At 40.8% G+C, this 21,953-nt stretch overlaps 1 protein-coding gene across 6 annotated transcripts in view; it reads right to left on the reverse strand.

Annotated features, from left to right (window-relative positions):
* Nucleotides 1-21,953, reverse strand: part of cica (capicua transcriptional repressor a) — a 124,680-nt gene that overhangs the window by 91,619 nt on the left and 11,108 nt on the right. For 5 of the 6 annotated variants that reach the window (XM_062047384.1, XM_062047383.1, XM_062047382.1 and 2 more), the window contains exon 1: nt 19,533-19,711. The exons of the other annotated variant lie outside the window; for it this stretch is intronic. The gene's annotated coding sequence lies outside the window, so the exon portion shown is untranslated. Of the gene's footprint in view, nt 1-19,532; nt 19,712-21,953 lie in introns of those variants that run through there. 6 annotated transcript variants of the gene reach the window in all.

Genomic DNA, 21,953 nt, shown 5'->3' on the forward strand with positions numbered 1-21,953 from the left:
TACATTGCGAGAATCGGTTTGAATCGAGAATTGATTCTGAATTGAATCGTCACCCCAGGAATCAGATCAAAATACGATTCACACCCCTAATAGTACATATGATTATTGCTGGTATAGTATCGTTATCAGCCAATACTTAACGATATCGGTCAACCAATGAACAAGATTTATCTACAGAATCTCCTCTCTGGTCAACAAAAGCTCCATGAAGATTCTAGCGGGAACTCTCATTCAACCTTTTCTTGATTACGCATGCACCTCCTGGTACCCTAGCACCTCCAAAACCCTCAAATCTAGACTCCAAACATCCCAGAACAAGCTAGTCAGGTTACTTCTAGACCTCCACCCCAGATCACACCTCACTCCTAACCACTTCTCCAAAGTGGGCTGGCTCAGGGTGGAGGACAGAGTAAAACAACTTGCACTGAGCCTAGTCTATAAAATCCGCTACACTTCCCTGATACCGAAGTACATGTCAAACTACTTCCATAACGTAAATGACCGCCATAACCACAACACCAGGGGGAGCTCCACAAACCCCGTCAAACCCAGATTCCGATCTAACAAAGGTCTTAACTCATTCTCTTTTTATGCCACATCAATATGGAATGAGCTCCCAACAGGTGTAAAAGAAAGTGCACCTCTATCCTCCTTCAAAACCGCCCTAAAAGAACACCTCCAGGCAGCTACAACCCTAGCCTAACCCCCTCCCCCCACCACATCCCACCTCCCCGGATTGTAAATAATCAAATGTATATACTTGTTATTATGCTTTCTGAGCTCACTATGTTTACCGCTCGCTGTACATATCCTACCAAGTGAGACCTACACTGTTACTATGTCTATTTCTCAGATGATATAATTGTGATGACTGAAGTATGCTGATAGCAACCCAAACTAACCTCCCCCGTCACAACCCCCTCCACATCCCACCCCCCGGATTGTAAATAATTCAATGTATATACTCTGATGATTAACTTGTGTGATGATTGTATTATATATAGTATATATTTGACTGTATTATGCTGATAGTATATATTTGTACCATGAATTGATTAACATGGACCCCGACTTAAACTTATTCGGGTATTACAATTTAGTGGTCAATTGTACGGAATATGTACTGTACTGTGCAACCTACTAATAAAAGTTTCAATCAATTAATCAATCGGTGTCTCCTACTGTAGAGTGTATCTTATATGTATTACAGTACAGCGTCTTATTATCATGTCTACTGTATTGACTAAAGGAGTGTAAAGGTGACTATGTGGGTTTTATCTAAAGTCTTATAATGTTAAAAAAACGTATTTTATAGGTCATAAACAGTTGTTTACGCTCCAACTGTGAAATTATTCAATTAAAAATGTATATTTTGAAATGTATTTACCAGGGCTAGAACCATTTAACAGCTATAAACAAAGGTTTACTATAAATGTTTTGAGTTTCGTGTTGTATACTCACTTTTTGTCCACTACGATTACATGCATGCCATACATTACAGTATGCAAATTAGACAACCCCCGACCAAAAAAGGATTGCAGTTCTCCGGAAAAAACTGTTTCCTTACTGTATCTCAGGTGCCCAGAGAAAAGTTTAGTAACTAAATAGTAGTACCTGATCTGTAAAGGAATATTTAGTGGTCTAAAGAAGGCCAAAAAAGCACAAAATGACTTAAATATGTTGTAAAAATGTTAAATCTTACCTGTTGCTGTTAGCATGCTAACTTTTTAAGTTACATATAACTTGGTACTTGACACATGCTAATGTCAGCATGATAACCGCTAGCATGTGATAAAACCCAAGTTCTATGACTGATGTAGGGCTGCATAACTGGCTAAAAAAGTTAACAGGCTAATAGTTAGCATGTTTCAAGTACCAAGTTATATGAGCCTGAATGAACAGCTGTCAAATAAACCAAAAAAGTTAGCATGCTAACAGTTACCATGTGACAAATACCAAGTTTTATGACCCGGAGGTGATCGGCTGCTAAATTAGCAAAAAAATGTTAGCATGCTAATGTTAACATGCTAACTTTTTAAGTTAATATAACTTGGTACTTGACACATGATAATGTTAGCATGATAACAGTTAGAATGTGACAAAACCCAAGTTATATGACTGATGTAGGGCTGCATAACTGGCTGAAAAAAGTTAGCAGGCTAACAGTGAGCATGTTTCAAGTACCAAGTTATATGAGCCTGGATGAACGGCTGTCAAATAAACCAAAAAAGTTAGCATGCTAACAGTTACCATGTGACAAAAACCAAGTTTTATGACCCTGAGGTGATTGGCTGCTAAATTAGCAAAACATGTTAGCATGCTAATGTTAACATGCTAACTTTTTAAGGTAAATATAACGTGGTACTTGACACATGCTAATGTTAGCATGATAACAGCTAGCATGTGACAAAACCCAAGTTATATGACTGATGTAGGGCTGCATAACTGGCTGAAAAAAGTTAGCAGGCTAATAGTTAGCATGTTTCAAGTACCAAGTTATATGAGCCTGAATGAACGGCTGTCAAATAAACCAAAAAAGTTAGCATGCTAACAGTTACCATGTGACAAAAACCAAGTTTTATGACCCTGAGGTGATTGGCTGCTAAATTAACAAAACATGTTAGCATGCTAATGTTAACATGCTAACTTTTTAAGGTAAATATAAGGTGGTACTTGACACATGCTAATGTTAGCATGATAATAGCTAGCATGTGACAAATCCCAAATTTTAGGACCCTGAGGTGATCGGCTGCTAAATCAGCACAACATGTTAGCATGTTAATTTTAACATGCTAACTTTTTAAGTTAATATAACGTGGTACTTGACACATGCTAATGTTAGCATGATAACAGCTAGCATGTGACAAAACCCAAGTTATATGACTGAGGTGTAGGGCTGCATAACTGGCTAACAGTGAGCATGTTTCAAGTACCAAGTTATATGAGCCTGAATGAACGGCTGTCAAATATACCAAAAAAGTTAGCATGCTAACAGTTACCATGTGACAAATACCACGTTTTATGACCCTGAGGTGATCGGCTGCTAAATTAGCAAAACATGTTAGCATGCTAATGTTAACATACTAACTTTTTAAGTTAATATAACTTGGTACTTGACACATGCTAAATGTTAACATGCTAATGTTAGCATGATAACAGCTAGCATGTGACAAAACCCAAGTTATATGACTGATGTAGGGCTGCATAACTGGCTAAAAAAGTTAACAGGCTAACAGTTAGCATGTTTCAAGTACCAAGTTATATGAGCCTGAATGAACGGCTGCCAAATAAACCAAAAAAGTTAGCATGCTAACAGTTACCATGTGACAAATACCAAGTTTTATGACCCTGAGGTGATCGGCTGCTAAATTAGCAAAACATTTTAGCATGCTAATGTTGACATGCTAACGTTTTCAACACGCTGAATTGATTATTCTTGATTAATCAGCATAGGTTCGGCCCGCACTATCAAGGCGTCGCCATCTGCCTAATTCAACACAGGTGAGCGCTCCAAAGCTGCACTCCTAAAAAAGAAAATGAGTCCAACAGGACGTGCCGCTGATGTTAACGAGGTGTTTTCGGGGCTGATTACGCTATTAGTAAGCAGGCCTCCAAGTGTGGGGGAGGTAGGGTGAGTCGGCAACAGCAGCTGGCGGCAGCGTCATGAGGCCAATGATAACGCGCTCACGCCAACCTGATGCAACTCGCCCTGGCCGCTGTGAAACATAGTAATACACGTTTGGAGTACATTGGCCGCCAGATGCTGCAAGTCGTGTCATGTGACCAAAAAAAAACCCCATACATGTTCACTCCCTTTTTCAGGACACATGACACCACAAATGAAACCACCATGTTAATCTTGCCAAAATAGATTTATTGTGTTATTGCCGAGAGGTAGCACACTGTAATAGCAGGCTTGCCATGAGGTCATTTTAAAGCACCAGTAGAGTAAATCTATTTCGAACATGTATACGGTATCAATATGATACATCACATATTTGACATATTTTCATTTGTCTTTACATGTCCATAAAAGGAGTAGGAAGAAGCAATGTTGATCTAATCCTCCCCCCTTTTCACTTCATAGCAATTACTGACATATATGTTCACTTCTTGTTCTCAATTTGTACACAAATGACATCAATTTATTGTAAATACAATAGACATAAATAGTCAGTTATGATTCACTTAATGAGATAGATAATAGTTTTTAAATAGGTTCAGGGCGTTTATTATGATTCTTCTTCTTTGTACTTTGTGAACACTTGTTGTAGGGCTGGGCGATATGGCCTTTTATTAATATCTCAAAATTTTTAGGCCATGACACGATACACGATATATATCTCGATATTTTGCCTTAGCCTTGAATGAACACTTGATGCATATAATCACAGCAGTATGATGATTCTATGTGTCTACATTAAAACATTCTTCTTCATACTGCTTTAATATATGCTCATTTTAAACTTTCATGCAGAGAGGGAAATCACAACTAAGTCAATTGACCAAAAGTGTATTTATTAAACAGTTATTAAGCAGTGGCACAAACATTCATGTCATTTCCAAAACAGAAAATGCAAGATTGTCAGAGACATTTTAAACAAGCTATGAGTGCACTTTTGTGCATGATGTCACTAAGATGACATGTCAAAACAACACTAAATTAAAGTGCACTTTTTGTACAGAACGCCACTGCAATAGTTTAAAACAAATAAAGTGCACTTTTGTGCATGATGTCACACAAGATATTTCAATAAGTGTCAAATAAAAATGAGCTGCATAATAGGAAATCAAATAGTGTATGACCTTCGCTATGTGGTAGGTTCCTGCGGACGTTATCTCCTTCTGTTGTTGACTATTTTTTTCATACGGTGTTGATGTGGAATGGTTGCTTCGGCATTTTGTGGGTGTGGCACCGGCCGGAGATGTTGACAGGCGGAGCTTCAAGCACTCTTCATTTTCAAGCGGGTGACTTTTCAAATGATGCTACACATTTGCAGTGATGCTACTTTTTGTAGCAACGCTTTTACTTGACATATTACTGTTTGTTCAACATCTTCCCGCTTGAAGCCAAACCACCGCCAGACGATGGACCCCCTGCTGTTTTTCTTGGGAATTAATTCTTCCTTCATTTGTTACCAGAATCGCACCTTCTTTCTCTCGTATTACCACTCGCACCGCTCCGCTAGCATCACAGCTAACGTTACCCATGCCGCTACCTCTCTGCTCTGCGAGAGCGTGCAGTATGTGACGTATGTAAGAAGGTGCGCTTGTTTTGTCTCTGTGAGAAGGAGAGACAACAAAGAGTGAGAAGAGCATGTAGTGTAATGCCCGCAGCTAAAAGCAACTGCGTGAGAATGTATACTCGAATAACACGATATAGTCATTTTCTATATCGCACAGAGACAAACCCGCGATATATCGAGTATATTCGATATATCGCCCAGCCCTAACTTGTTGTAATAATAATTTAATTCCACATACTGATATACTAAAGGTTTTAAGTGTTCTACGTGCATACAAAGGTTTTAAATTTGATTTTCCTCAAAGGTTATATTTCTCCTCTTGTTGAGAAGAATTGTTGTACATTCTGGGGTAGCTGGTTATGATTTTTACTTTGTGCATCATTTTAATTGTTTTCAAATGCACCAAATCATTGAATTTCAATATTTTTGATTTCATATAGTGGTGCCTCTATATTGAAACCATCTATCCATTTTCTACCGCTTGTCCCGTTCAGGGTCGCGGGGGGTGCTGGTGCCTATCTCAGCTGCATTCGGGCGGAAGGCGGGGTACACCCTGGACAAGTCGCCACCTCAACTATTATCGTATAAATCTGATTTATGACACCAAAAGATTTCCAAAGCTTGCGGATAAATAGATATGATCAAAATAGTATCAATCTCATAAACATTCCCGAGCCATTTTGAGAGATAATGGAGGAAGCCCGTATAGCTCGGTTGGTAGAGTGGCCGTGCCAGCAACTTGAGGGTTCCAGGCTCGATCCCCTCTTCCGCCATCCTAGTCACTGCCGTTATGTCCTTGGGCAAGACACTTTACCCACCTGCTCCCAGTGCCACCCACACTGGTTTAAATGTAACTTAGATATTGGGTTTCACTATGTAAAGCGCTTTGAGTCACTAGAGAAAAAGCGCTATATAAATATAATTCACTTCACTTCACGTGATCGTGTGACGTCGCGCGAGCAACCAAAGATCCTTTGCCCATCAACAACAATGCTAATCAAGCTTTGTGAGAGCCAACGACGATTACTTTGGACAAAGTTATGATCCAGAACCTTATATTTTTGAGCCCCAGCACAAAGAGGACGAGCAATTTTAGAAGCCGAGTGATGAATGCAGCTTTACTGTGACACTGTAGCATCTGCAGCATTGCTAGGTGCTAAACACACAAACGAACCATAATAAAACAAACACTTACCGTATTTTTCGGATTATAAATCGCTCCGGAGTATAAATCGCACCTGCCGAAAATGCATAATAAAGAAGGAAAAAACATATATAAGTCGCACTGGAGTATAAGTCGCATTTTTGGGGGAAATTTATTTGATAAAACCCAACACCAAGAATAGACATTTGAAAGGCAATTTAAAATAAATAAAGAATAGTGAACAACAGGCTGAATAAGTGTACGTTATATGAGGCATAAATAACCAACTGAGAACGTGCCTGGTATGTTAACGTAACATATTATGGTAAGAGTCATTCAAATAACTATAACATATAGAACATGCTACACGTTTACCAAACAATCTGTCACTCCTAATCGCTAAATCCCATGAAATCTTCTTCCTCTGTGTCGCTTCTAAAACTTGTAACCTGCAGTATAGGATTTCCTTTTCGGTGCCATTTTTGTTCAGCCCTTCACAGTTTTTATAAGTTACCGCCAATGTTGAAATGATCAATTTTCATGGGTACGGAAGTAGTAGCAGGTAGCATCTTTTTTTTCCACAATACACTTCTGCCATGACCCGCCCCCGTCAAATTTTTATTGGTTGACGTGTGTGTGTGACGATTGCTGATATACGTCGAGTCTCTTACGTGAATGAGATAAATAATATTATTTGATATTTTACGGTAATGTGTTAATAATTTCATACATAAGTCGCTCCTGAGTATAAGTCGCACCCCCGGCCAAACTATGAAAAAAAACTGCAATTTATAATCCGAAAAATACGGTACTATAATATTTTCACTCTCGCTGGGATGTCGACCAACTAATCCCGTTTGGATGAAGAATTAATAACAATCCTTACAAGGGGTTAAAAAAAGTTGCCGTCTCGGAGGACGTGAAAGTCGACTAGCCTGTCAGACCATGGCCACGTGTGTCTACTAGCAGGTGACAGATGAATTAATTATAATCTAGAATTTGCTTTTAGCAAGTTTGAAATAAAGCAGAAGCAGCCGCCGGCTTTTATAGTGTGTCAATAATATCAGCGTAAGCTAGCATTAGCTCACTGCTATCAATGCGCTGCTAAAACAGTTCGTCTGCGTTGGTGTTTATAATAACATTGCCGCTCATATTTGGTACATTTTCTGGTCACAACATTTAATGGAGTTTTGGATTCTGGATGTTTTAGAGAGTATAATGAGTGCAACAGAGGAACATCGATTTGTTGACTCAATGGTTAGCTTTTTTTTTTTACGATTTTGAATGCATAAAAAAAGCCAAACCAATGTGTTCTTGTCTTACATAAAGATTGTGAATGATATACAGCACATCTCTTTCCAATTTTCAAGTATGACTGATCTAATAATATGGTCAGAGTGCAGAAGCGTTAATACCCTGACGTAGAGCTGAGCGATATATTGATATACTCGATATATCACGGGTTTGTCTGTGCGATATCGAAAATGACTATATCGTGATTAGGGCTGCAACTAACGATTAATATGATAATCGATTAATCTGACGATTATTACTTCGATTGATCGATTAATAATCGGATAAAAGAGACAAACTACATTTCTATCCTATCCAGTATTTTATTGAAAAAAAACAGCATGCTGGCACCATACTTATTTTGATTGTTGTTTCTCAGCTGTTTGTAAATGTTGCAGTTTATAAATAAAGGTTTAGTAAAAAAAAAATTAAAACATTTTTTTTTATTAAAAAAAACAAAAAAAAAACTCTGCGCATAGCATAGATCCAACGAATCAATGACTAAATTAATCGGCAACTATTTTAATAATCAATTTTTATCGATTTAATCGATTAGTTGTTGCAGCTCTAATCGTGATATTCGAGTATACGTTCTCACGCAGTTGCTTTTAGCTGCGGGCATTACACTACATGCTTTTCTCACTCTTTATTGCCTCTGCTTCTCACAGAGCCTTAAAACAAGCGCACCTTCTTACATACGTCACATACAACGTCATACGCCCTCGCGGAGCAGAGATGTAGCGGCATGGGTAACGTTAGCTGTGGTGCTGGTGGTAATACGAGAGAAAGAAGGTGCGGATCTGGTAACAAATGAAGGAAGAATTAATTCCCAAGAAAAACAGCAGGGGGTCCATCGTCTGGTGGTGGTTTGGCTTCAAGCGGGAAGATGTTGAACAAACAGTAATATGTCAAGTAAAAGCGTTTCTACAAAAAGTAGCATTACTGCTAATGTGTAGCATCATTTGAAAAGTCACCCGCTAGAGAATGAAGAGTGTTTGAAACTCTGCATGTCAACATCTCCGTTCGGTGCCACACCCACAAAATGCCGAAGCAACCATTTCCACATCAACACCGTATGAAACAAATAATCAACAGCAGAAGGAGATAACGTCCGCAGGAACCTACCACATAGTGAAGGACATAAACTATTTGATTTCCTATTATGCAGCCCATTTTTATTTGACACTTATTGAAATATCTTGTGTGACATCATGCACAAAAGTGCAATGTATTTGATTTAAACTCTTGTAGTGGCGTTCTGTACAAAAAGTGCACTTTAATTTAGTGTTGTTTTGATATGTCATCTTAGTGACATCATGCACAAAAGTGAACTCATAGCTTCTTTTAAAATGTCTCTGACAATCTTGCACTTTCTGTTTTGAAAATGGCATGAATGTTTGTGCCACTGCTTAAAGGCCTACTGAAAGCCACTACTACCGACCACGCAGTCTGATAGTTTATATATCAATGATGAAATCTTAACATTGCAACACATGCCAATACGGCCGGGTTAACTTATAAAGTGACATTTAAAATTTCCTGGGAAATATCCGGCTGAAACGTCGCGGTATGATGACGTATGCGCGTGACGTAGTCAGTTTAACGGAAGTTATGGTACCCCGTAGAATCCTATACAAAAAGCTCTGTTTTCATTTCATAATTCCACAGTATTCTGGACATCTTTTGCAATTTGTTTAATGAACAATGAAGGCTGCAAAGAAGACAGTTGTAGGTGGGATCGGTGTATTAGCAGCGGACTACAACAACACAACCAGGAGGACTTTGTTGGAGAGCAGACGCGCTAGCCGGCGACCTCACCTTGACTTCCTACGTCTCCGGGCCGCCAAACGCATCGGGTGAAGTCCTTCGTCCTTCCGCAGATCGCTGGAACGCAGGTGAGCACTGGTGTTGATGAGCAGATGAGGGCTGGCTGGCGTAGGTGGAGAGCTAATGTTTTTAGCATAGCTCTGTGCGGTCCGGTTGCTAAGTTAGCTTCAATGGCGTCGTTAGCACAGCATTGTTAACCTTCGCCAGCCTGGAAAGCATTAACCGTGTATTTACATGTCCACGGTTTAATAGTATTGTTGATTTTCTATCTATCCTTCCAGTCAGGGGTTTATTTTTTTTGTTTCTATATGCAGTTAAAGCACGATGCTATCACGTTAGCTCGTAGCTAAAGCGTTTCGCCGATGTATTGTCGTGGAGATAAAAGGCACTGAATGTCCATTTCGCGTTCTCGACTCTCATTTTCAAGAGGATATAGTATCCGAGGTGGTTTAAAATACAAATCCGTGATCCACAATAGAAAAAGGAGAAAGTGTGGAATCCAATGAGCCAGCTTGTACCTAAGTTACGGTCAGAGCGGAAAAAAAAAATGTATTTCACTGCATTCTAGTCCGTCACTCTAACGTTCCTCGTCCACGAATCTTTCATCCTCGCTCAAATTAATGGGGTAATCGTCCGAATCGCTCTAGCTGCGTTGAAAACAATAGGAAAATATGAGGGAGTGAACAACTGACAACGTCACGCTACTTCCGGTAGGGGCAAGGTTTTTTTTTTTATCAGAGACCAAAAGTTGCAAACTTTATCGACATTGTTCTATACTAAATCCTTTCAGCAAAAATATGGCAATATCGCAAAATGATCAAGTATGACACATAGAATGGATCTGCTATTCCCGTTTAAATAAAAAAAAATTCATTTCAGTAGGCCTTTAATAACTGTTTAATAAATACACTTTTGCTAAATTGACTTATTAGTGATTTCCCTCTCTGCATGAAAGTTTAAAATTAGCATATATTAATGCAGTATGAAGAAGAATGTTTTAATGTAGACACATAGAATCATCATACTGCTGTGATTATATGCATCAAGTGTTCATTCAAGGCTAAAGCAAAATATTGAGATATATATCGTGTATCGTGACATGGCCTAAAAATATCGAGATATTAAAAAAAGACTGTATCGCCCAGCCCTACCCTGACGTCAATCTCCGAAAATAGCCAGAGGTATATTCAAAATGGCTGACTGATTTTGTGGCATTTTGTGATGTTTCGACGGTATTTTCACATACTTTGCGGATTGTAAATAAATTCAATGGATACAATGAACCACAAATAACCATATCAAGTCCACTTGTTTTCCACTCTACTGCTACTTTGAAAAAGAGGCGGTTCCAAAATCATGGCAAGTAAGGTTTACGCGCCTTTTCTGTTGACACTTTAGTGAGCGACTCACAAGTCAGCTACGAGAAGCTTCCAAGCTGGCTGTGGGAGACCCTCCTCTGGTCTGGCTGATCAACTTCATGTTACACTCATTTAGCACCCGCTATGACATAAATATTAGGGGCGTCAAAAAAAATAAATATTTTTTTTTATTTGTAACAATTCTTAAATCGCTTGAAATAAAAAAATCAAATCTCTCCTTTTTTCCCATTCTGTCCTGTCCAGCCACTAAGACAAATTGTTGTGTGTCAAAAAATGTTGATGTACAAACCCCAAAACCAGTAAATCGTCAATTAAAACAAAATACAATGATTTGCAAATCCTTTTCTACTTATATTCAATTAAATTACTATTATTTTTTTATGTATTATTATTATCATTTAATTTGTAAAGTTTAAGTACCACTGATAGTCTCACACACACACTAGGTGTGGTGAACTTAACCTCTGCGTTTGACCCATCCCCTTGTTCCATCCCCTGGGAGGTGAGGGGAGCAGTGAGCAGCAGCAGTGGCCACGCTCGGGAATCATTTTGGTGATTTACCCCCCAATTCCAACCCTTGATGCTGAGTGCCAAGCAGGGAGGTAATGGGTCCCATTTTTATAGTCTTTAGTATGACTTGGCCGGGGTTTCAACTCACAACCTACCGATCTCAGGGCGGACACTCTAACCACAAGGCCACTGAGCAGGTATAAATAGAAGGTGAATAGACTGCAAAGACAAGATATTTAATGTTTGAACTGGAAAACTTTGTTATTTTTTGCAAATGTTAGCTCATTTGGAATTTGATGCCTGCAACATGTTTTAAAAAAGCTGGCACAAATGGCAAAAAAGACTGAGCAAGTTGAGGAATGCTCATCAAACACCCTTTTGGAACATCCCACAGGTGAACAGACTAATTGGGAACAGGTGGGTGCCCTGATTGTGTATAAAAGCAGATGGACTGATGCAAAGTGGAAAAGTGTTCTGTGGTCTGACGAGTCCACATTTCAAATTGTTTTTGGAAACTGTGGACGTTGTGTCCTCCGGACCAAAGAGGAAAAGAACCATCTGGATTGTTGTAGGCGCAAAGTTGAAAAGCCAGCATCTGTGATGGTATGGGGGTGTATTAGTGCCCAAGACATGGGTAACTTACAAATCTGTGAAGGCACCATTAATGCTGAAAGGTACATACAGGTTTTGGAGCAACACATGTTGCCATCCAAGCGACGTTATCATGGACGCCCCTGCTTATCTCAGCAAGACAATGCCAACCCACGTGTTACAACAGCGTGGCTTCGTAGTAAAAGAGTGCGGGTACTAGACTGGCCTGCTTGTAGTCCAGACCTGTCTCCCATTGAAAATGTGTGGCGCAATATGAAGCCTAAAATACCACAACGGAGACCCCCGGACTGTTGAACAACTTAAGCTGTACATCAAGCAAGAATGGGAAAGAATTCCACCTGAAAAGCTTGAAAAGATGGTCTCCTCAGTTCCTAAACGTTTACTGAGTGTTGTTAAAAGGAAAGGCCATGTAACACAGTGTAAAAATGCCCCTGTGACAACTTTTTTTGCAATGTGTTGCTGCCATTAAATTCTAAGTTAATGATTATTTGCAAAAAACAACAACTAAGTTCCTCAGTTCAAACATTAAATATCTTGTCTTTGCAGTCTATTCAACTGAATATAAGTTGAAAAGGATTTGCTAATCATTTTATTCGGTTTTTATTTACCATGTACACAACGTGCCAACTTCACTGGTTTTGGGGTTTGTAGATGATCATATCAGCTGTACAGATTTACTTTAGAAAAGAGAAGTGTCGGTAACTTCTCTTGTTGCCTCATTTGTATTTCACTTTGTTAAATGTTTGGGTAAAATTGTATTCAACAAAACCAGTTTTCGTGTAAGTAATATAGAAATTGATCAGAGCTGTTTAACTATTTTATGGAGTAGTGTAGTTAATCAAAGAACTGACACCCAATGTTGTTAAAAGAATCGACAATCAAATTGAATCGTGAGTTGCCCAAAAGATTCACAGCCATAATAAACATATACTACCTGTACTTTTTCATTATTTTTGAATGCTGCTTTTATTCCTTCATCTTGTAGTGGGCCAGTAAGAACACGCTGATCCAAACAAATGAAATTGGCATGATGACATTTAACGAAACAAAGTAATGTGTTATGTTTATATATGTGCGTAGGTGTTGTTATTATTACTCATTTCAGTTGTTTTACTGGATGTCAAATCTGCACTGCACCCACAGCATTTCCATATTGTGGGATGAATGAAGCCTCAAAGTGTTGGGGACGGCGTGGTGCCGTTGGGAGAGTGGCTGTGCCAGCAACCTGAGGGTTCCTGGTTCAATCCCCACCTTCTACCAACCTCGTCACGTCCGTTGTGTCCTTGAGCAAGACACTTCACACTTGCTCCTGATGGGTCGTGGTTAGGGCCTTGTATGGCAGCCCCCGCAATCAGTGTGTGAATGGGTGAATGTGGAAATAGTGTCAAAGCGCTTTGAGTACCTTGAAGGTAGAAAAGCGCTATACAAGTATAACCCATTTACCATTTATTTATATGTGGCGGTCCACCACAAATACATTTGGACCGCCACAAAGAGATGTACCTTATAAACCAGGGGTCTCAAACACGTGGCCCGTGGGCCGACGTTATTTTGCGGCCCTCACCTTAATATGAAAATGTAATGTTAGTGCAGCCCGCGAGTTTTATATGAATGGCGCTTGACAGCGTCATACTTGCCAACCCTCCCGATTTTTCCGGGAGACTTCCGAATTTCAGAGCAACCATTCTTTCGAATGTTTTACCCAAACAACAATATTAAGGGCGTGCCGTGATGTCACTGCCTTTAGCGCCCTCTACAACCTGTACAAACAGCATGCCAGCCCAGTCACATGTTGCATTTGGCTTCTGTAGACACACGTAAGCGACTGCAAGACCTACTTGGTCAACAGCCACACAGGTCACACTGAGGGTGACCGTATAAACAACTTTAACACTGTTACAAATATGCGCTACACTGTGAACCCACACCAAACAAGAATGACAAACACATTTCGGGAGAACATCCGCACCGTAACACAACATAAACACAACAGAACAAATACCCAGAATCCCATGCAGCCCTAACTCTTTCGGGCTACAATATACACCCCCCCCCCCACCACCAAACCCCGCCTCGCCCCAAGTTAGGGCTGCAAGGTGTTCTGGGTATTTGTTCTGTTGTGTTTATGTTGTGTTATGGTGTGGATGTTCTCCCGAAATGTGTTTGTCATTCTTGTTTGGTGTGAACGTAAGGTTAAAAACGTTAGCATGCTAACGTTTTTAGATAATTTTACAGCCATACACCTCATAGTCGTATATCCTAGTACTTGACACATGCTAACTGGTAGCATGCTAACATTAACATATTTACCATTAGCATGATAACTTTATTATAGCAAATTTTTACAGCCGTACATCTTAGAGTACATCTGAAACATATTACAATTAGCATGCTAAATTTTTTAGCTAATTTTGCAGCCGTACACATCAGAGTCATATAACTCTGCACTTATCACACGTTGACTGTTTGTTAACATTAGCATGCTAACCTTTTTAGCGAATTTTACAGCATTAGGTACTTGACCCGTGCTAACGTTGGCATGCTAAACACCCCATGACGGGACCGTCTGCGAATGTGGCTCGTCATTAACAGCAGACGGCGTCGTAACTCCGCTTCTTCGCCCCCACATATGCGCACCTCGTTCGCCAGAGAGTAAGAAGACGAGAGAGCGCCGGGCTTTGCTAGATTTTGCGAGTACCGTATTTTTCGGAGTATAAGTCGCTCCGGAGTATAAGTCGCACCGGCCGAAAATGCATAATAAAGAAGGAAAAAAAACATATATAAGTCGCATTTTTGGGGGAAATTTATTTGATAAAACCCAACACCAAGAATAGACATTTGAAAGGCAATTTAAAATAAATTAAGAATAGTGAACAACAGGCTGAATAAGTGTACGTTATATGAGGCATAAATAACCAACTGAGAACGTGCCTGGTATGTTAACGTAACATATTATGGTAAGAGTCATTCAAATAACTATAACATATAGAACATGCTATACGTTTACCAAACAATCTGTCACTCCTAATCGCTAAATCCCATGAAATCTTATACATCTAGTCCAGTAGTTCTTAACCTGGGTTCGATCGAACCCTAGGGGTTCGGTGAGTCGGGCTCAGGGGTTCGGCGGAGGTAAAGAGACACCTGACTCATCGTGTAAATAAAAACTTCTCCCTATCGCCGTATTACGGACACGGCAACAACTGACTGGTTTGCAGGTGTGTAATTTGTTGTGAGTTTATGCACTGTGTTGGTCTTGTTGTTTGAACAAGGTGATGTTCATGCACGGTTTTTTGTACACCAGTAAAAAAAACATGGTAACACTTTAGTATGGGGAACATATTCACCATTAATTAGTTGCTTATTAACATGCAAATTAGTAACATATTGGCTCTTAACTAGTCATTATTAATTACTTATTAATGCCTTATTCGGCATGACCTTATTATAACCCTAACCCTCTAACCCTGGCCCTAACCCTATAACCCTAACCCTAACCAAATAAATCTAAATTAAGTCTTTGTTACTTAGAATATGTTCCCCTAGTGTCCAAAAAACTCTAAATTAAGTCTTTGTTACTTGGAATATGTTCCCCATACTAAAGTGTTACCAAAAGCATATAATAACTTTGTCTTGAATTTGAAAAAAAAGGATGGTTCAGTGAATGTGCATATGAAACTGGTGGGGTTCGGTACCTCCAACAAGGTCAAGAACCACTGATCTACTCTCTTGCGTGAATGAGCTAAATAACATTATTTGATATTTTACGGTAATGTGTTAATCATTTCACACATAAGTAGGGCTGCAACAACTAATCGATTAAATCGATTAAAATCGATTATAAAAATAGTTGGCGATTAATTTAGTCATCGATTCGTTGGAACTATGCTATGCGCATGCGCGGAGGCTTTTTCTTATTTTATTTTATTTAAAAAAAAATTTTTTTTTTATATATATAAACCTTTATTTATAAACTGCAACATTTACAAACAGCTGAGAAACAATAATCAATATAAGTACAAAAAACAGTACAAAACAGCGCCAGGACGGCGCTGAGGCTACGTCTCATGAGGTGGAGGTAAGCTAGCCAATGATGTGTCATGTGCAGCTCCCGTGACCACGCCGTCTGGAAACATTCAAAAAATGGCGCAGGAAAACAGTACCGATAGTTTAGCGGAGAAACATCTTGAAGTTATTGCTTCAATGGAGAAAAGTGTACGACCTAAGTCGTCAAAAGTGTGGGAACACTTTACTTTAAAGACTTCAAAGAAGACTGTTTCCTGCAAAATGGCACGGAAGTACAACATTGCTTCAGGAGCACCTGAAGAAGAAACATGTTGGAGCCATGGATGAAGGGAGGAACTCACAGTATGTAACTTTTTAAGTCCATAGTGGAACAAGCATTCATGAGTTCAGCTTTTTTGTAAGTAACTTTAACGTTATTCCTTTGTTGCAACGCGGGGCTGATAATGTTTCTCCGGCACATTTGACTCCGTTTTGAGAGAGAAAACGCACGGTTACCAATTTGGAAATAAACGTAACGGACAGAAATATCTCAGGTTGGTTTCATAATGGATCAATGTAGCCGGGCCGATAAAGCTATATAAATATATTTAGATTTGAGTGACGCTTTAGTATAACTAAACGTTATGAAGGTGCTGGAATATTTCATGCTATTATTCAGAGGCAGCCTAAAATTAACCCTTTATTATTCACAACAGAAACGTGTACAATATCTGATTCAGTTCTGATCTGATGAGTTACATTTCTGTGTTATTATTGGTGTATGCTGCACCCCCAATGTCCACAACATGGTGCCAGTATGCTGGTTTTATTTCAATAAAATACTGGAAAGGATAGAAATGTAGTTTGTCTATTTTATCCGATTATTAATCGATGTAATAATCGACAGATTAATCGATTATCAAATTAATCGTTAGTTGCAGCCCTACACATAAGTCGCTCCTGAGTATAAGTCGCATGAAAAAAACTGCGACTTATAGTCCGAAAAATACGGAATTCCTCCCGCTTTTTTAAATTGTTAAAATCCTGCTGGCCTTTTTCTGTTTCGCATCTTTTTGGCAAAGCACAGGTCTGAATTTACGAGCCGTAGAGAGACTTGCGCCTTCAAAGCAAGGTCAGGTGGCTTTTGAGCAAGGCATGTCAAACTACTTCCTTAACGTAAATGACCGCCATAACCACAACACCAGGGGGAGCTCCACTAACCACGTTAAACCCAGATTCCGAACTAACAAAGGTCTTAACCCATTCTCCTTCTATGCCACATCAATGTGGAATGCACTCCCAACAGGTGTAAAAGAAAGGGCATCTCTATCCTCCTTCAAACCCGCACTAAAAGAACACCTCCAGGCAACTACAACCCTTGACTAACACCCTCCCTTCCACATAATACCTCTTCGGATTGTAAATAATCAAATGTAGACACTTTTTCTTATACTTTCTGATCTCTCTCTCTATGTCCACTACTTGCTGTACATATCCTACCAAGTCAGTCCTACACTGTTTCAATATCCATTTCTCTGATGATGCAAATGTTGATGCTGATTGTTGATACCAACCAAACCTAACCCCCCCCCCCCCCTCCATATCCCACACCCCGGATTGTAAATAATGTAAATAATTCAGTGTATATTGGGGGCGGTATGGCGTAGTGGGTAGAGCGGCCTTGCCAGAAACCTGAGGGTTGCAGGTTCGCTCCCCGCCTCTTGACATCCAAAATCGCTGCCGTTGTGTCCTTGGGCAGGACACTTCACCCTTGCCCCCGGTGCCGCTCACACTGGTGAATGAATGATGAATGAATGGTAGGTGGTGGTCGGAGGGGCCGTAGGCGCAAACTGGCAGCCTCGCTTCCGTCAGTCTACCCCAGGGCAGCTGTGGCTACAAATGTAGCTTACCACCACCAGGTGTGAATGAATGATGGGTTCCCACTTCTCTGTGAGCGCTTTGAGTATCTAACAATAGAAAAGCGCGATATAAAATCTAATCCATTATTATTATTATTATGATTACCGTAATTTCCGGACTATAAGCCGCACCTGACTATAAGCCGCACCAGCTAAATTTAGGGGAAAATACAGATTGCTCCATATATAAGCCGCACCCGACTATAAGCCGCAGGGTTTTGATGTGTAATTAACGTAGTATATAGGGGTTCCTGCTACCACGGAGGGGATTGTCGGGACAGAGATGACTGTTTGGGAACGCAAAGCGTCCCATTTATTAACAATAAATCTTTCAATCATTCAATCAAACTTTCACATCTTTGACATGGCGAACAGCATTCGTGCAGAGTACAAATAATACAACGGTGCAAAGTAATACAAAGTGCTCGCCTGTACGTTATCAAAATAACCAGCCTACCGGTATATGAAAAGTCAGTCTTTAATCATTGTGTCATCGTCTTCCTCCTGCGTACTAAAACCACCGAAATCCTCTTCGTCGGGTGTCGGAGAAGAACAGGCCATAAATAAGTCGCACCGTTGTATCAGCCGCAGGGACCAGAACGAGGGGAAAAAGTAGCGGCTTATAGTCCGGAAATTACGGTATCTTGTGTGATGACTGTATTATGATGTTAGTATATATTTGATAGTATATATCTGTATCATGAATCAATTTAAGTGGACCCCGACTTAAACCAGTTTAAAAACTTATTCGGGTGTTACCATTTAGTGGTCAATTGTACGGAATATGTACTTCACTGTGCAACCTACTAATAAAAGTTTCAATCAATCAATCAAAAAGCACTTACGGCACATTTGCACACTTCGAAGTCATGTTTGCCGGAAGGCAGCAGTTATGCGCACAGGAATAAAAAAAAAAAGTTAAGTGAATAACAGGATTATTACAGCTCGGCTCGGAGGTCGCCCTGTTTACGGCCGCACTCGGCGAGGGGAAAAGAGGGCAACGCCGAGTCAAGCACCCGGGGTGACGGTATCGGGATGACTGACATGCATTAGTGTGCGCACGCACACCCATTAGGCCCCAATGACAAGGGAACGAATGCGTTTTTTAATGCGCACATCCCAAGTTGTGCAAAAGTGAGTGACAGCTGTGACAGGTGACAGCTGAGGCCTCCCGCGCAACTTTGCACGCAATGTCGGTGTTTTTTTTTGCTCCATTGTCAATGTTTTAAACACAAACAAGGCCCCGGACCCCCCACTTCTCTCTCCCCTTCTCCTTCTCCCTGCTCATTATGATTATTAGCAAGTCATGCAAGTCGGTAGGAGAGAAAAGTGCGACCACTTGGTGCAGTTATGGAGTTATGACGTTGGATTTAATTCTAGTGGAAAACTTTCAGGGCTATGGCGAGACGCACCGCTCCCTTTTCTCGCTTCCCCCGCCCGCCCCCCCTCCTCCACCTCTCGTCCTCGCCGAAGACGCGATACTAATGTCGGCGTAACACGTCGTCAGTGCCCTCGGAGGTGAAGAAGAAGCAAAATTGCTAGCCGCCATGCTAGCCGCAGCGGGGGAAAAAAACAGCTTTAGTTAGCTAACACTCACCGCTAACGTCAAGCTAGCCCCGCCGTAGTCAAGTGTGGCCGAGTCCGCCGGTGGGAGAAAAAAAATGAGGGCAGGGAGCTCCGCAGCCGCCAGTCAGCTTCAGTCGCTCATGTTCCTCCGGCGAGGCAACTTAAAAATGAGGAGGAAAAAAAAGAAAAAACTCCTGCCTCTGTACATTCTACGCTACAGTCGCAAAATGGTGAATGGAGACCCCCGGATCCTTGACAACCAGGCCGCTCGGCCAATGGCGACGCGCGGGCGAGTACAGTAGCCAATAGGAGCGTCGGGAAAGCGTCTGAGGGTGGGACTTGGGCGCCGAGCGGATGTGATTGACGGCGCACGGAGGCCAATGGCGGCGGGGGAAAACAAGAACAGCTGTTGGCAGAGCAAGTCGGCGCTGGCCTATCAGGCGCCTGTGTGGGCGTGGCCATGCGGAAGTAAAGTTTGGTGTTTTCCTAGGGCTGTGAATCTTTGGGTGTCCCACGATTTGATTCAATATCGATTCTTCGGGTCATGATTCGATTCAAAATCCTTTTTTTTTCAATTCAACACAATTCTCGATTCAAAAACGATTTTTTTCCCCGATTCAAAACGATTCTCTATTCCAGTGGTTCTTAAAGGCCTATTGAAATGAAATGTTCTTATTTAAACGGGGATAGCAGATCCATTCTATGTGTCATACTTGATCATTTCGCGATATTGCCATATTTTTGCTGAAAGGATTTAGTAGAGAACATTGACGATAAAGTTCGCAACTTTTGGTCGCTGATAAAAAAAAGCCTTGCCTGTACCGGAAGTAGCGTGACGTCACAGGTTGAAAGGCTCCTCACATTTCCCCATTGTTTACACCAGCAGCGAGAGCGATTCGGACCGAGAAAGCGACGATTACCCCATTAATTTGAGCGAGGATGAAAGATTTGTGGATGAGGAAAGTGACAGTGAAGGATTAGAGTGCAGTGCAGGACGCCAGGATGTATCTTTTTTCGCTCTGACCGTAACTTAGGTAAAAGGGCTCATTGGATTCCACACTTTCTCCTTTTTCTATTGTGGATCACGGATTTGTATTTTTAAACCACCTTGGATACTATATCCTCTTGGAAATGAGAGTCGAGAACACGAAATGGACATTCACAGTGACTTTTATCTCCACGACAATACATCGACGAAGCACTTTAGCTTCGGAGCTAACATGATAGCATCGTGCTTAACTGCGGATAGAAACAGAAGAAACATGCCCCTGACTGGAAGGATAGACCGAAGATCAACAAGACTACTATTACTTCTACTCTCAGGAGACACTGAACTAAACCCTGGACCTATAACCACACGGTTAATGCTGTCCCGCCTGGCGAAGCCTAGCTATGCTGTTGCTAACGACGCCATTGAAGCTAACTTAGCTACGGGACCTCGACAGAGCTATGCTAAAAACATTAGCTCTCCACCTACGCCAGCCCTCATGTGCTCATCAACCCCCGTGCTCACCTGCGTTCCAGCGATCGACGGCGCCACGGAGGACTTCATCATCGGTGCGGTCGGCGGCTAGCGTCGGATAGCGCGTCTGCTATCCAACTCAAAGTCCTCCTGGTTGTGTTGCTGCAGCCAGCCGCTAATACACCGATCCCACCTACAGCTTTCTTCTTTGCTGTCTCCATTGTTCATTAAACAAATTGCAAAAGATTCACTAACACAGATGTCCAGAATACTGTGGAATTTTGCGATAAAAACAGACGCTGTTTGTATTGGGAGACAATGGTGTCCCAATACTTCCGCACAATCCGTGACGTCACGCGCAAACGTCATCATACCGAGACGTTTTCAGCCGGCTATTTCCCGGGAAATTTAAAATTGCACTTTATAAGTTAACCCGGCCGTATTGGCATGTGTTGCAATGTTAAGATTTCATCATTGATATATAAACTATCAGACTGCGTGGTCGGTAGTAGTGGATTTCAGTAGGCCTTTAACGTGGGTTCGATCGAACCCTAGGGGTTTGGTGAGTCGGCCACAGGGGTTCGGTGGAGCCTCTGCCGTGGAGGTCGAGACACACCCGACTCATCTTGTAAATAAAAACTTCTCCTTATCGTCGTACTATGGATACCCCCAAACAATGTTCCCTCTAATTTTCCATCTAATTTGTTGTGAGTTTATGCACTGTGTTGGTTTTGTTCTTTGAACGGTTCATTTTGTGCACCAGTAAAAAAACATATAACTTTGTCTTGAATAATAATTTTAAAAAATATGTTTAATTTTTCACTAAAGAAGGGTTCGGTAAATGCACATATGAAACTGGTGGGGTTCGGTACCTCAAACAAGGTTAAGAACCACTGCTCTATTCATTCAATACATAGGATTTCAGCAGGATCTACCCCAGTCTGCTGACATGCAAGCAGAGTAGTAGATTTTTGTAAAAAGCTTTTATAA

The sequence above is a fragment of the Entelurus aequoreus genome, linkage group LG05 (assembly GCF_033978785.1).
Source record: "Entelurus aequoreus isolate RoL-2023_Sb linkage group LG05, RoL_Eaeq_v1.1, whole genome shotgun sequence".
In the NCBI taxonomy this organism is placed as follows: Eukaryota; Metazoa; Chordata; class Actinopteri; order Syngnathiformes; family Syngnathidae; genus Entelurus; species Entelurus aequoreus.